This window comes from Onychostoma macrolepis, chromosome 03 (assembly GCF_012432095.1).
Source record: "Onychostoma macrolepis isolate SWU-2019 chromosome 03, ASM1243209v1, whole genome shotgun sequence".
In the NCBI taxonomy this organism is placed as follows: Eukaryota; Metazoa; Chordata; class Actinopteri; order Cypriniformes; family Cyprinidae; genus Onychostoma; species Onychostoma macrolepis.
In genome coordinates this window covers 4,897,814-4,907,130 of record NC_081157.1, presented here as the reverse complement: position 1 = coordinate 4,907,130, position 9,317 = coordinate 4,897,814, and the positions used below count along the sequence as shown (strand labels likewise).

Genomic DNA, 9,317 nt, shown 5'->3' with positions numbered 1-9,317 from the left:
AACAAACAAAGGAAACTCTAAGCCAGGGGTGTCCAAACTCTGTCCTGGAGGGCCACTGTCCTGTAGTGTTTCGCTTTAACCAGCTCCAAAAGACCCGCCTGGAAGGTTCTAGTCTGCCTGGTCAGACCTTGATTAGCTGATTCAGGTGTGTCTTCAGCCCGGCTAGCTCAGTCGGTAGAGCATGAGACTCTTAATCTCAGGGTCGTGGGTTCGAGCCCCACGTTGGGCGTTTCTCTTTGCTTTCTCTCACTTCCCAGCAGACCCTCAGTTTCCAGCGAGTCTCTTGACCTGAGTTTGCTAACGCAGGAGACGTGTGTTGTCTCAGCTGTGTGGCACGCACGGCGCTGATTGTTTTCTCCACATGAGCGCACCTAGCAGGTCTCTGTGGCGCAACTGGTTAGCGCGTTCGGCTGTTAACGAAGGTTGGTGGTTCGAGCCCACCCAGGGACGAAGGAAGTTTTTCGCTGCCATTCCGCCATGTGTCCGCAAGCTTCGAATTTAGCACACGAGCCACCTGCCCACTCCGTTTCGCGCGTGAAATTTGGGCACTGATAAAGACCGCCACAAGCTCGCAGCAGCCCGGCTAGCTCAGTCGGTAGAGCATGAGACTCTTAATCTCAGGGTCGTGGGTTTGAGCCCCACGTTGGGCGATTCTTTTGGCTTTTTGTCACTTCCCAACGGGCCCTCAGTTTTCAGCGAGTCTCTTGACCTGAGTTTGCCAACGCAGGAGACGTGTGGCGTCTCACGGAGCTGATTTTTTTTGCCACCGCACTCCAGACCAACACACCTCGCAGGTCTCTGTGGCGCAACCGGTTAGCGCGTTCGGCTGTTAACCGAAAGGTTGGTGGTTCGAGCCCACCCAGGGACGAAGGAAGCTTTTTTGCTGCCATTCCGCCATGTGTCGGCAAGCTTCCGGATTTAGAACACGAGCCACCTGCCCACTAGCGCAGCGTTCACAGCTTTGTCAGTTGCCTTGTGTTAAAAGAAGACAGAGGGTGCTAGGTGAAGGTTTGTATCAGCTCAAGTTTGCAGTGGCATGTACATGGCGTGTTCATGTTTTGTTCCGGGTGGTGGAGGCCCGTGTTCCAGGGAGGTCCTGCTCAAAACCTCCTCTAGGAGCAGCAGAAAATGCCATGAAAATCACATTCAAATAATATAGTGTCGGAATCTGCAAACTGCATTCACGCAGCGGGACAGAACACCATGCCTGGAACGTTTGTGGAGCTGCCTGAACCTGTAGCCTATCAGGCTTTCGGACAAGAGGTCAATCGATTTGGCGCGCTTCTATATGTACTAGAATCTTTGTATTTTCAGATTCCGGTTGGAGGTTGGGTCCTCCGATTTTTGCTGTTTGGCTCACTTTTTGCCTTTGGAAATTAGGAGAAGTTTGCCTTCAGTGACCACGCTCTCTCTCTCTCTCTCTCTCTATCTCTTGCCACAGATGGAAACGGAACTTTAACTCCGGGTTTTGATTGTGCATGTTATCGGCCTGCTCTGCTTGTTCAAACTGTGTTCCACAGCAACAGGCATGGCTAAAACAAACAAAGGACACTCTAAGCCAGGGGTGTCCAAACTCTGTCCTGGAGGGCCACTGTCCTGTAGTGTTTCGCTATAACCAGCTCCAAAAGACCCGCCTGAAAGGTTCTAGTCTGCCTGGTCAGACCTTGATTAGCTGATTCAGGTGTGTCTTCAGCCCGGCTAGCTCAGTCGGTAGAGCATGAGACTCTTAATCTCAGGGTCGTGGGTTCGAGCCCCACGTTGGGCGTTTCTCTTTGCTTTCTCTCACTTCCCAACGGGCCCTCAGTTTCCAGCGAGTCTCTTGACCTGAGTTTGCTAACGCAGGAGACGTGTGTTGTCTCAGCTGTGTGGCACGCACGGCGCTGATTGTTTTCTCCACATGAGCGCACCTAGCAGGTCTCTGTGGCGCAACTGGTTAGCGCGTTCGGCTGTTAACCGAAAGGTTGGTGGTTCGAGCCCACCCAGGGACGAAGGAAGTTTTTCGCTGCCATTCCGCCATGTGTCCGCAAGCTTCCGAATTCAGCACACGAGCCACCTGCCCACTCCGTTTCGCGCGTGAAATTTGGGCACTGATAAAGACCGCCACAAGCTCGCAGCAGCCCGGCTAGCTCAGTCGGTAGAGCATGAGACTCTTAATCTCAGGGTCTTTTTGCTCACTTTTTGCTCACTTCTTGCCTTTGGAAATTAGGAGAAGTTTGCCTTCAGTGACCACGCTCTCTCTCTCTCTATCTCTTGCCACAGATGGAAACGGAACTTTAACTCCGGGTTTTGATTGTGCATGTTATCGGCCTGCTCTGCTTGTTCAAACTGTGTTCCACAGCAACAGGCATGGCTAAAACAAACAAAGGAAACTCTAAGCCAGGGGTGTCCAAACTCTGTCCTGGAGGGCCACTGTCCTGTAGTGTTTCGCTATAACCAGCTCCAAAAGACCCGCCTGGAAGGTTCTAGTCTGCCTGGTCAGACCTTGATTAGCTGGTTCAGGTGTGTCTTCAGCCCGGCTAGCTCAGTCGGTAGAGCATGAGACTCTTAATCTCAGGGTCGTGGGTTCGAGCCCCACGTTGGGCGATTCTTTTGGCTTTTTGTCCCTTCCCAACGGGCCCTCAGTTTTCAGCGAGTCTCTTGACCTGAGTTTGCCAACGCAGGAGACGTGTGGCGTCTCACGGAGCTGATTTTTTTTGCCACCGCACTCCAGACCAACACACCTCGCAGGTCTCTGTGGCGCAACCGGTTAGCGCGTTCGGCTGTTAACCGAAAGGTTGGTGGTTCGAGCCCACCCAGGGACGAAGGAAGCTTTTTTGCTGCCATTCCGCCATGTGTCGGCAAGCTTCCGGATTTAGAACACGAGCCACCTGCCCACTAGCGCAGCGTTCACAGCTTTGTCAGTTGCCTTGTGTTAAAAGAAGACAGAGGGTGCTAGGTGAAGGTTTGTATCAGCTCAAGTTTGCAGTGGCATGTACATGACGTGTTCATGTTTTGTTCCGGGTGGTGGAGGCCCGTGTTCCAGGGAGGTCCTGCTCAAAACCTCCTCTAGGAGCAGCAGAAAATGCCATGAAAATCACATTCAAATAATATAGTGTCGGAATCTGCAAACTGCATTCACGCAGCGGGACAGAACACCATGCCTGGAACGTTTGTGGAGCTGCCTGAACCTGTAGCCTATCAGGCTTTCGGACAAGAGGTCAATCGATTTGGCGCGCTTCTATATGTACTAGAATCTTTGTATTTTCAGATTCCGGTTGGAGGTTGGGTCCTCCGATTTTTGCTGTTTGGCTCACTTTTTGCCTTTGGAAATTAGGAGAAGTTTGCCTTCAGTGACCACGCTCTCTCTCTCTCTCTCTCTCTCTATCTCTTGCCACAGATGGAAACGGAACTTTAACTCCGGGTTTTGATTGTGCATGTTATCGGCCTGCTCTGCTTGTTCAAACTGTGTTCCACAGCAACAGGCATGGCTAAAACAAACAAAGGACACTCTAAGCCAGGGGTGTCCAAACTCTGTCCTGGAGGGCCACTGTCCTGTAGTGTTTCGCTATAACCAGCTCCAAAAGACCCGCCTGGAAGGTTCTAGTCTGCCTGGTCAGACCTTGATTAGCTGATTCAGGTGTGTCTTCAGCCCGGCTAGCTCAGTCGGTAGAGCATGAGACTCTTAATCTCAGGGTCGTGGGTTCGAGCCCCACGTTGGGCGTTTCTCTTTGCTTTCTCTCACTTCCCAACGGGCCCTCAGTTTCCAGCGAGTCTCTTGACCTGAGTTTGCTAACGCAGGAGACGTGTGTTGTCTCAGCTGTGTGGCACGCACGGCGCTGATTGTTTTCTCCACATGAGCGCACCTAGCAGGTCTCTGTGGCGCAACTGGTTAGCGCGTTGGCTGTTAACCGAAAGGTTGGTGGTTCGAGCCCACCCAGGGACGAAGGAAGTTTTTCGCTGCCATTCCGCCATGTGTCCGCAAGCTTCCGAATTCAGCACACGAGCCACCTGCCCACTCCGTTTCGCGCGTGAAATTTGGGCACTGATAAAGACCGCCACAAGCTCGCAGCAGCCCGGCTAGCTCAGTCGGTAGAGCATGAGACTCTTAATCTCAGGGTCTTTTTGCTCACTTTTTGCTCACTTCTTGCCTTTGGAAATTAGGAGAAGTTTGCCTTCAGTGACCACGCTCTCTCTCTCTCTATCTCTTGCCACAGATGGAAACGGAACTTTAACTCCGGGTTTTGATTGTGCATGTTATCGGCCTGCTCTGCTTGTTCAAACTGTGTTCCACAGCAACAGGCATGGCTAAAACAAACAAAGGAAACTCTAAGCCAGGGGTGTCCAAACTCTGTCCTGGAGGGCCACTGTCCTGTAGTGTTTCGCTATAACCAGCTCCAAAAGACCCGCCTGGAAGGTTCTAGTCTGCCTGGTCAGACCTTGATTAGCTGGTTCAGGTGTGTCTTCAGCCCGGCTAGCTCAGTCGGTAGAGCATGAGACTCTTAATCTCAGGGTCGTGGGTTCGAGCCCCACGTTGGGCGATTCTTTTGGCTTTTGTCCCTTCCCAACGGGCCTCAGTTTTCAGCGAGTCTCTTGACCTGAGTTTGCCAACGCAGGAGACGTGTGGCGTCTCACGGAGCTGATTTTTTTTGCCACCGCACTCCAGACCAACACACCTCGCAGGTCTCTGTGGCGCAACCGGTTAGCGCGTTCGGCTGTTAACCGAAAGGTTGGTGGTTCGAGCCCACCCAGGGACGAAGGAAGCTTTTTTGCTGCCATTCCGCCATGTGTCGGCAAGCTTCCGGATTTAGAACACGAGCCACCTGCCCACTAGCGCAGCGTTCACAGCTTTGTCAGTTGCCTTGTGTTAAAAGAAGACAGAGGGTGCTAGGTGAAGGTTTGTATCAGCTCAAGTTTGCAGTGGCATGTACATGACGTGTTCATGTTTTGTTCCGGGTGGTGGAGGCCCGTGTTCCAGGGAGGTCCTGCTCAAAACCTCCTCTAGGAGCAGCAGAAAATGCCATGAAAATCACATTCAAATAATATAGTGTCGGAATCTGCAAACTGCATTCACGCAGCGGGACAGAACACCATGCCTGGAACGTTTGTGGAGCTGCCTGAACCTGTAGCCTATCAGGCTTTCGGACAAGAGGTCAATCGATTTGGCGCGCTTCTATATGTACTAGAATCTTTGTATTTTCAGATTCCGGTTGGAGGTTGGGTCCTCCGATTTTTGCTGTTTGGCTCACTTTTTGCCTTTGGAAATTAGGAGAAGTTTGCCTTCAGTGACCACGCTCTCTCTCTCTCTCTCTCTATCTCTTGCCACAGATGGAAACGGAACTTTAACTCCGGGTTTTGATTGTGCATGTTATCGGCCTGCTCTGCTTGTTCAAACTGTGTTCCACAGCAACAGGCATGGCTAAAACAAACAAAGGACACTCTAAGCCAGGGGTGTCCAAACTCTGTCCTGGAGGGCCACTGTCCTGTAGTGTTTCGCTATAACCAGCTCCAAAAGACCCGCCTGGAAGGTTCTAGTCTGCCTGGTCAGACCTTGATTAGCTGATTCAGGTGTGTCTTCAGCCCGGCTAGCTCAGTCGGTAGAGCATGAGACTCTTAATCTCAGGGTCGTGGGTTCGAGCCCCACGTTGGGCGTTTCTCTTTGCTTTCTCTCACTTCCCAACGGGCCCTCAGTTTCCAGCGAGTCTCTTGACCTGAGTTTGCTAACGCAGGAGACGTGTGTTGTCTCAGCTGTGTGGCACGCACGGCGCTGATTGTTTTCTCCACATGAGCGCACCTAGCAGGTCTCTGTGGCGCAACTGGTTAGCGCGTTCGGCTGTTAACCGAAAGGTTGGTGGTTCGAGCCCACCCAGGGACGAAGGAAGTTTTTCGCTGCCATTCCGCCATGTGTCCGCAAGCTTCCGAATTTAGCACACGAGCCACCTGCCCACTCCGTTTCGCGCGTGAAATTTGGGCACTGATAAAGACCGCCACAAGCTCGCAGCAGCCCGGCTAGCTCAGTCGGTAGAGCATGAGACTCTTAATCTCAGGGTCTTTTTGCTCACTTTTTGCTCACTTCTTGCCTTTGGAAATTAGGAGAAGTTTGCCTTCGGTGACCACGCTCTCTCTCTCTCTATCTCTTGCCACAGATGGAAACGGAACTTTAACTCCGGGTTTTGATTGTGCATGTTATCGGCCTGCTCTGCTTGTTCAAACTGTGTTCCACAGCAACAGGCATGGCTAAAACAAACAAAGGAAACTCTAAGCCAGGGGTGTCCAAACTCTGTCCTGGAGGGCCACTGTCCTGTAGTGTTTCGCTATAACCAGCTCCAAAAGACCCGCCTGGAAGGTTCTAGTCTGCCTGGTCAGACCTTGATTAGCTGGTTCAGGTGTGTCTTCGGCCCGGCTAGCTCAGTCGGTAGAGCATGAGACTCTTAATCTCAGGGTCGTGGGTTCGAGCCCCACGTTGGGCGATTCTTTTGGCTTTTTGTCCCTTCCCAACGGGCCCTCAGTTTTCAGCGAGTCTCTTGACCCGAGTTTGCCAACGCAGGAGACGTGTGGCGTCTCACGGAGCTGATTTTTTTTGCCACCGCACTCCAGACCAACACACCTCGCAGGTCTCTGTGGCGCAACCGGTTAGCGCGTTCGGCTGTTAACCGAAAGGTTGGTGGTTCGAGCCCACCCAGGGACGAAGGAAGCTTTTTTGCTGCCATTCCGCCATGTGTCGGCAAGCTTCCGGATTTAGAACACGAGCCACCTGCCCACTAGCGCAGCGTTCACAGCTTTGTCAGTTGCCTTGTGTTAAAAGAAGACAGAGGGTGCTAGGTGAAGGTTTGTATCAGCTCAAGTTTGCAGTGGCATGTACATGACGTGTTCATGTTTTGTTCCGGGTGGTGGAGGCCCGTGTTCCAGGGAGGTCCTGCTCAAAACCTCCTCTAGGAGCAGCAGAAAATGCCATGAAAATCACATTCAAATAATATAGTGTCGGAATCTGCAAACTGCATTCACGCAGCGGGACAGAACACCATGCCTGGAACGTTTGTGGAGCTGCCTGAACCTGTAGCCTATCAGGCTTTCGGACAAGAGGTCAATCGATTTGGCGCGCTTCTATATGTACTAGAATCTTTGTATTTTCAGATTCCGGTTGGAGGTTGGGTCCTCCGATTTTTGCTGTTTGGCTCACTTTTTGCCTTTGGAAATTAGGAGAAGTTTGCCTTCAGTGACCACGCTCTCTCTCTCTCTCTCTCTATCTCTTGCCACAGATAGAAACGGAACTTTAACTCCGGGTTTTGATTGTGCATGTTATCGGCCTGCTCTGCTTGTTCAAACTGTGTTCCACAGCAACAGGCATGGCTAAAACAAACAAAGGACACTCTAAGCCAGGGGTGTCCAAACTCTGTCCTGGAGGGCCACTGTCCTGTAGTGTTTCGCTATAACCAGCTCCAAAAGACCCGCCTGGAAGGTTCTAGTCTGCCTGGTCAGACCTTGATTAGCTGATTCAGGTGTGTCTTCAGCCCGGCTAGCTCAGTCGGTAGAGCATGAGACTCTTAATCTCAGGGTCGTGGGTTCGAGCCCCACGTTGGGCGTTTCTCTTTGCTTTCTCTCACTTCCCAACGGACCCTCAGTTTCCAGCGAGTCTCTTGACCTGAATTTGCTAACGCAGGAGACGTGTGTTGTCTCAGCTGTGTGGCACGCACTGCGCTGATTGTTTTCTCCACATGAGCGCACCTAGCAGGTCTCTGTGGCGCAACTGGCTAGCGCGTTCGGCTGTTAACCGAAAGGTTGGTGGTTCGAGCCCACCCAGGGACGAAGGAAGTTTTTCGCTGCCATTCCGCCATGTGTCCGCAAGCTTCCGAATTTAGCACACGAGCCACCTGCCAACTCCGTTTCGCGCGTGAAATTTGGGCACTGATAAAGACCGCCACAAGCTCGCAGCAGCCCGGCTAGCTCAGTCGGTAGAGCATGAGACTCTTAATCTCAGGGTCGTGGGTTCGAGCCCCACGTTGGGCGATTCTTTTGGCTTTTTGTCCCTTCCCAACGGGCCCTCAGTTTTCAGCGAGTCTCTTGACCTGAGTTTGCCAACGCAGGAGACGTGTGGCGTCTCACGGAGCTGATGTTTTTTTGCCACCGCACTCCAGACCAACACACCTCGCAGGTCTCTGTGGCGCAACCGGTTAGCGCGTTCGGCTGTTAACCGAAAGGTTGGTGGTTCGAGCCCACCCAGGGACGAAGGAAGCTTTTTTGCTGCCATTCCGCCATGTGTCGGCAAGCTTCCGGTTAGAACACGAGCCACCTGCCCACTAGCGCAGCGTTCACAGCTTTGTCAGTTGCCTTGTGTTAAAAGAAGACAGAGGGTGCTAGGTGAAGGTTTGTATCAGCTCAAGTTTGCAGTGGCATGTACATGGCGTGTTCATGTTTTGTTCCGGATGGTGGAGGCCCGTGTTCCAGGGAGGTCCTGCTCAAAACCCCCTCTAGGAGCAGCAGAAAATGCCATGAAAATCACATTCAAATAATATAGTGTCGGAATCTGCAAACTGTATTCACACAGCGGGGCAGAACACCATGCCTGGAACGTTTGTGGAGCTGCCTGAACCTGTAGCCTATCAGGCTTTCGGACAAGAGGTCAATCGATTTGGCGCGCTTCTATATGTACTAGAATCTTTGTATTTTCAGTTTCCGGTTGGAGGTTGGGTCCTCCGATTTTTGCTGTTTGGCTCACTTTTTGCCTTTGGAAATTAGGAGAAGTTTGCCTTCAGTGACCACGCTCTCTCTCTCTCTATCTCTTGCCACAGATGGAAACGGAACTTTAACTCCGGGTTTTGATTGTGCATGTTATCGGCCTGCTCTGCTTGTTCAAACTGGTCTCTGTGGCGCAACTGGCTAGCGCGTTCGGCTGTTAACCGGAAGGTTGGTGGTTCGAGCCCACCCAGGGACGAAGGAAGTTTTTCGCTGCCATTCCGCCATGTGTCCGCAAGCTTCCGAATTTAGCACACGAGCCACCTGCCAACTCCGTTTCGCGCGTGAAATTTGGGCACTGATAAAGACCGCCACAAGCTCGCAGCAGCCCGGCTAGCTCAGTCGGTAGAGCATGAGACTCTTAATCTCAGGGTCGTGGGTTCGAGCCCCACGTTGGGCGATTCTTTTGGCTTTTTGTCCCTTCCCAACGGGCCCTCAGTTTTCAGCGAGTCTCTTGACCTGAGTTTGCCAACGCAGGAGACGTGTGGCGTCTCACGGAGCTGATGTTTTTTTGCCACCGCACTCCAGACCAACACACCTCGCAGGTCTCTGTGGCGCAACCGGTTAGCGCGTTCGGCTGTTAACCGAAAGGTTGGTGGTTCGAGCCC

The 9,317-nt window shown here is 52.3% G+C and overlaps 22 non-coding genes across 22 annotated transcripts in view; all 22 read left to right on the top strand.

Moving 5' to 3' along the window:
* Nucleotides 1–156: 156 nt before the first annotated feature.
* On the top strand, nucleotides 157–229 carry trnak-cuu (transfer RNA lysine (anticodon CUU)). The gene has a single exon. It is a non-coding gene; the product is annotated as a tRNA-Lys (tRNA).
* A 348-nt stretch (nucleotides 230–577) lies between these two features.
* trnak-cuu (transfer RNA lysine (anticodon CUU)) lies at nucleotides 578–650 on the top strand. The gene has a single exon. It is a non-coding gene; the product is annotated as a tRNA-Lys (tRNA).
* A 144-nt stretch (nucleotides 651–794) lies between these two features.
* trnan-guu (transfer RNA asparagine (anticodon GUU)) lies at nucleotides 795–868 on the top strand. The gene has a single exon. It is a non-coding gene; the product is annotated as a tRNA-Asn (tRNA).
* An 824-nt stretch (nucleotides 869–1,692) lies between these two features.
* trnak-cuu (transfer RNA lysine (anticodon CUU)) lies at nucleotides 1,693–1,765 on the top strand. Its single transcript has one exon. It is a non-coding gene; the product is annotated as a tRNA-Lys (tRNA).
* A 149-nt stretch (nucleotides 1,766–1,914) lies between these two features.
* trnan-guu (transfer RNA asparagine (anticodon GUU)) lies at nucleotides 1,915–1,988 on the top strand. Its single transcript has one exon. It is a non-coding gene; the product is annotated as a tRNA-Asn (tRNA).
* Nucleotides 1,989–2,510: 522 nt separating this feature from the next.
* On the top strand, nucleotides 2,511–2,583 carry trnak-cuu (transfer RNA lysine (anticodon CUU)). Its single transcript has one exon. It is a non-coding gene; the product is annotated as a tRNA-Lys (tRNA).
* Nucleotides 2,584–2,727: 144 nt separating this feature from the next.
* Nucleotides 2,728–2,801, top strand: trnan-guu (transfer RNA asparagine (anticodon GUU)). The gene has a single exon. It is a non-coding gene; the product is annotated as a tRNA-Asn (tRNA).
* Nucleotides 2,802–3,627: 826 nt separating this feature from the next.
* On the top strand, nucleotides 3,628–3,700 carry trnak-cuu (transfer RNA lysine (anticodon CUU)). Its single transcript has one exon. It is a non-coding gene; the product is annotated as a tRNA-Lys (tRNA).
* Nucleotides 3,701–3,849: 149 nt separating this feature from the next.
* trnan-guu (transfer RNA asparagine (anticodon GUU)) lies at nucleotides 3,850–3,922 on the top strand. The gene has a single exon. It is a non-coding gene; the product is annotated as a tRNA-Asn (tRNA).
* A 522-nt stretch (nucleotides 3,923–4,444) lies between these two features.
* Nucleotides 4,445–4,517, top strand: trnak-cuu (transfer RNA lysine (anticodon CUU)). Its single transcript has one exon. It is a non-coding gene; the product is annotated as a tRNA-Lys (tRNA).
* A 142-nt stretch (nucleotides 4,518–4,659) lies between these two features.
* On the top strand, nucleotides 4,660–4,733 carry trnan-guu (transfer RNA asparagine (anticodon GUU)). The gene has a single exon. It is a non-coding gene; the product is annotated as a tRNA-Asn (tRNA).
* Nucleotides 4,734–5,555: 822 nt separating this feature from the next.
* Nucleotides 5,556–5,628, top strand: trnak-cuu (transfer RNA lysine (anticodon CUU)). The gene has a single exon. It is a non-coding gene; the product is annotated as a tRNA-Lys (tRNA).
* A 149-nt stretch (nucleotides 5,629–5,777) lies between these two features.
* On the top strand, nucleotides 5,778–5,851 carry trnan-guu (transfer RNA asparagine (anticodon GUU)). The gene has a single exon. It is a non-coding gene; the product is annotated as a tRNA-Asn (tRNA).
* Nucleotides 5,852–6,373: 522 nt separating this feature from the next.
* On the top strand, nucleotides 6,374–6,446 carry trnak-cuu (transfer RNA lysine (anticodon CUU)). Its single transcript has one exon. It is a non-coding gene; the product is annotated as a tRNA-Lys (tRNA).
* A 144-nt stretch (nucleotides 6,447–6,590) lies between these two features.
* trnan-guu (transfer RNA asparagine (anticodon GUU)) lies at nucleotides 6,591–6,664 on the top strand. Its single transcript has one exon. It is a non-coding gene; the product is annotated as a tRNA-Asn (tRNA).
* Nucleotides 6,665–7,486: 822 nt separating this feature from the next.
* trnak-cuu (transfer RNA lysine (anticodon CUU)) lies at nucleotides 7,487–7,559 on the top strand. The gene has a single exon. It is a non-coding gene; the product is annotated as a tRNA-Lys (tRNA).
* Nucleotides 7,560–7,708: 149 nt separating this feature from the next.
* trnan-guu (transfer RNA asparagine (anticodon GUU)) lies at nucleotides 7,709–7,782 on the top strand. The gene has a single exon. It is a non-coding gene; the product is annotated as a tRNA-Asn (tRNA).
* A 128-nt stretch (nucleotides 7,783–7,910) lies between these two features.
* On the top strand, nucleotides 7,911–7,983 carry trnak-cuu (transfer RNA lysine (anticodon CUU)). Its single transcript has one exon. It is a non-coding gene; the product is annotated as a tRNA-Lys (tRNA).
* Nucleotides 7,984–8,128: 145 nt separating this feature from the next.
* trnan-guu (transfer RNA asparagine (anticodon GUU)) lies at nucleotides 8,129–8,202 on the top strand. The gene has a single exon. It is a non-coding gene; the product is annotated as a tRNA-Asn (tRNA).
* A 632-nt stretch (nucleotides 8,203–8,834) lies between these two features.
* Nucleotides 8,835–8,908, top strand: trnan-guu (transfer RNA asparagine (anticodon GUU)). The gene has a single exon. It is a non-coding gene; the product is annotated as a tRNA-Asn (tRNA).
* A 128-nt stretch (nucleotides 8,909–9,036) lies between these two features.
* On the top strand, nucleotides 9,037–9,109 carry trnak-cuu (transfer RNA lysine (anticodon CUU)). Its single transcript has one exon. It is a non-coding gene; the product is annotated as a tRNA-Lys (tRNA).
* A 145-nt stretch (nucleotides 9,110–9,254) lies between these two features.
* Nucleotides 9,255–9,317, top strand: part of trnan-guu (transfer RNA asparagine (anticodon GUU)) — a 74-nt gene continuing 11 nt past the window's right edge. Inside the window, exon 1 of the tRNA in view lies at nucleotides 9,255–9,317. This exon is cut by the window's right edge and continues 11 nt beyond it. This is a non-coding gene — a tRNA (tRNA-Asn).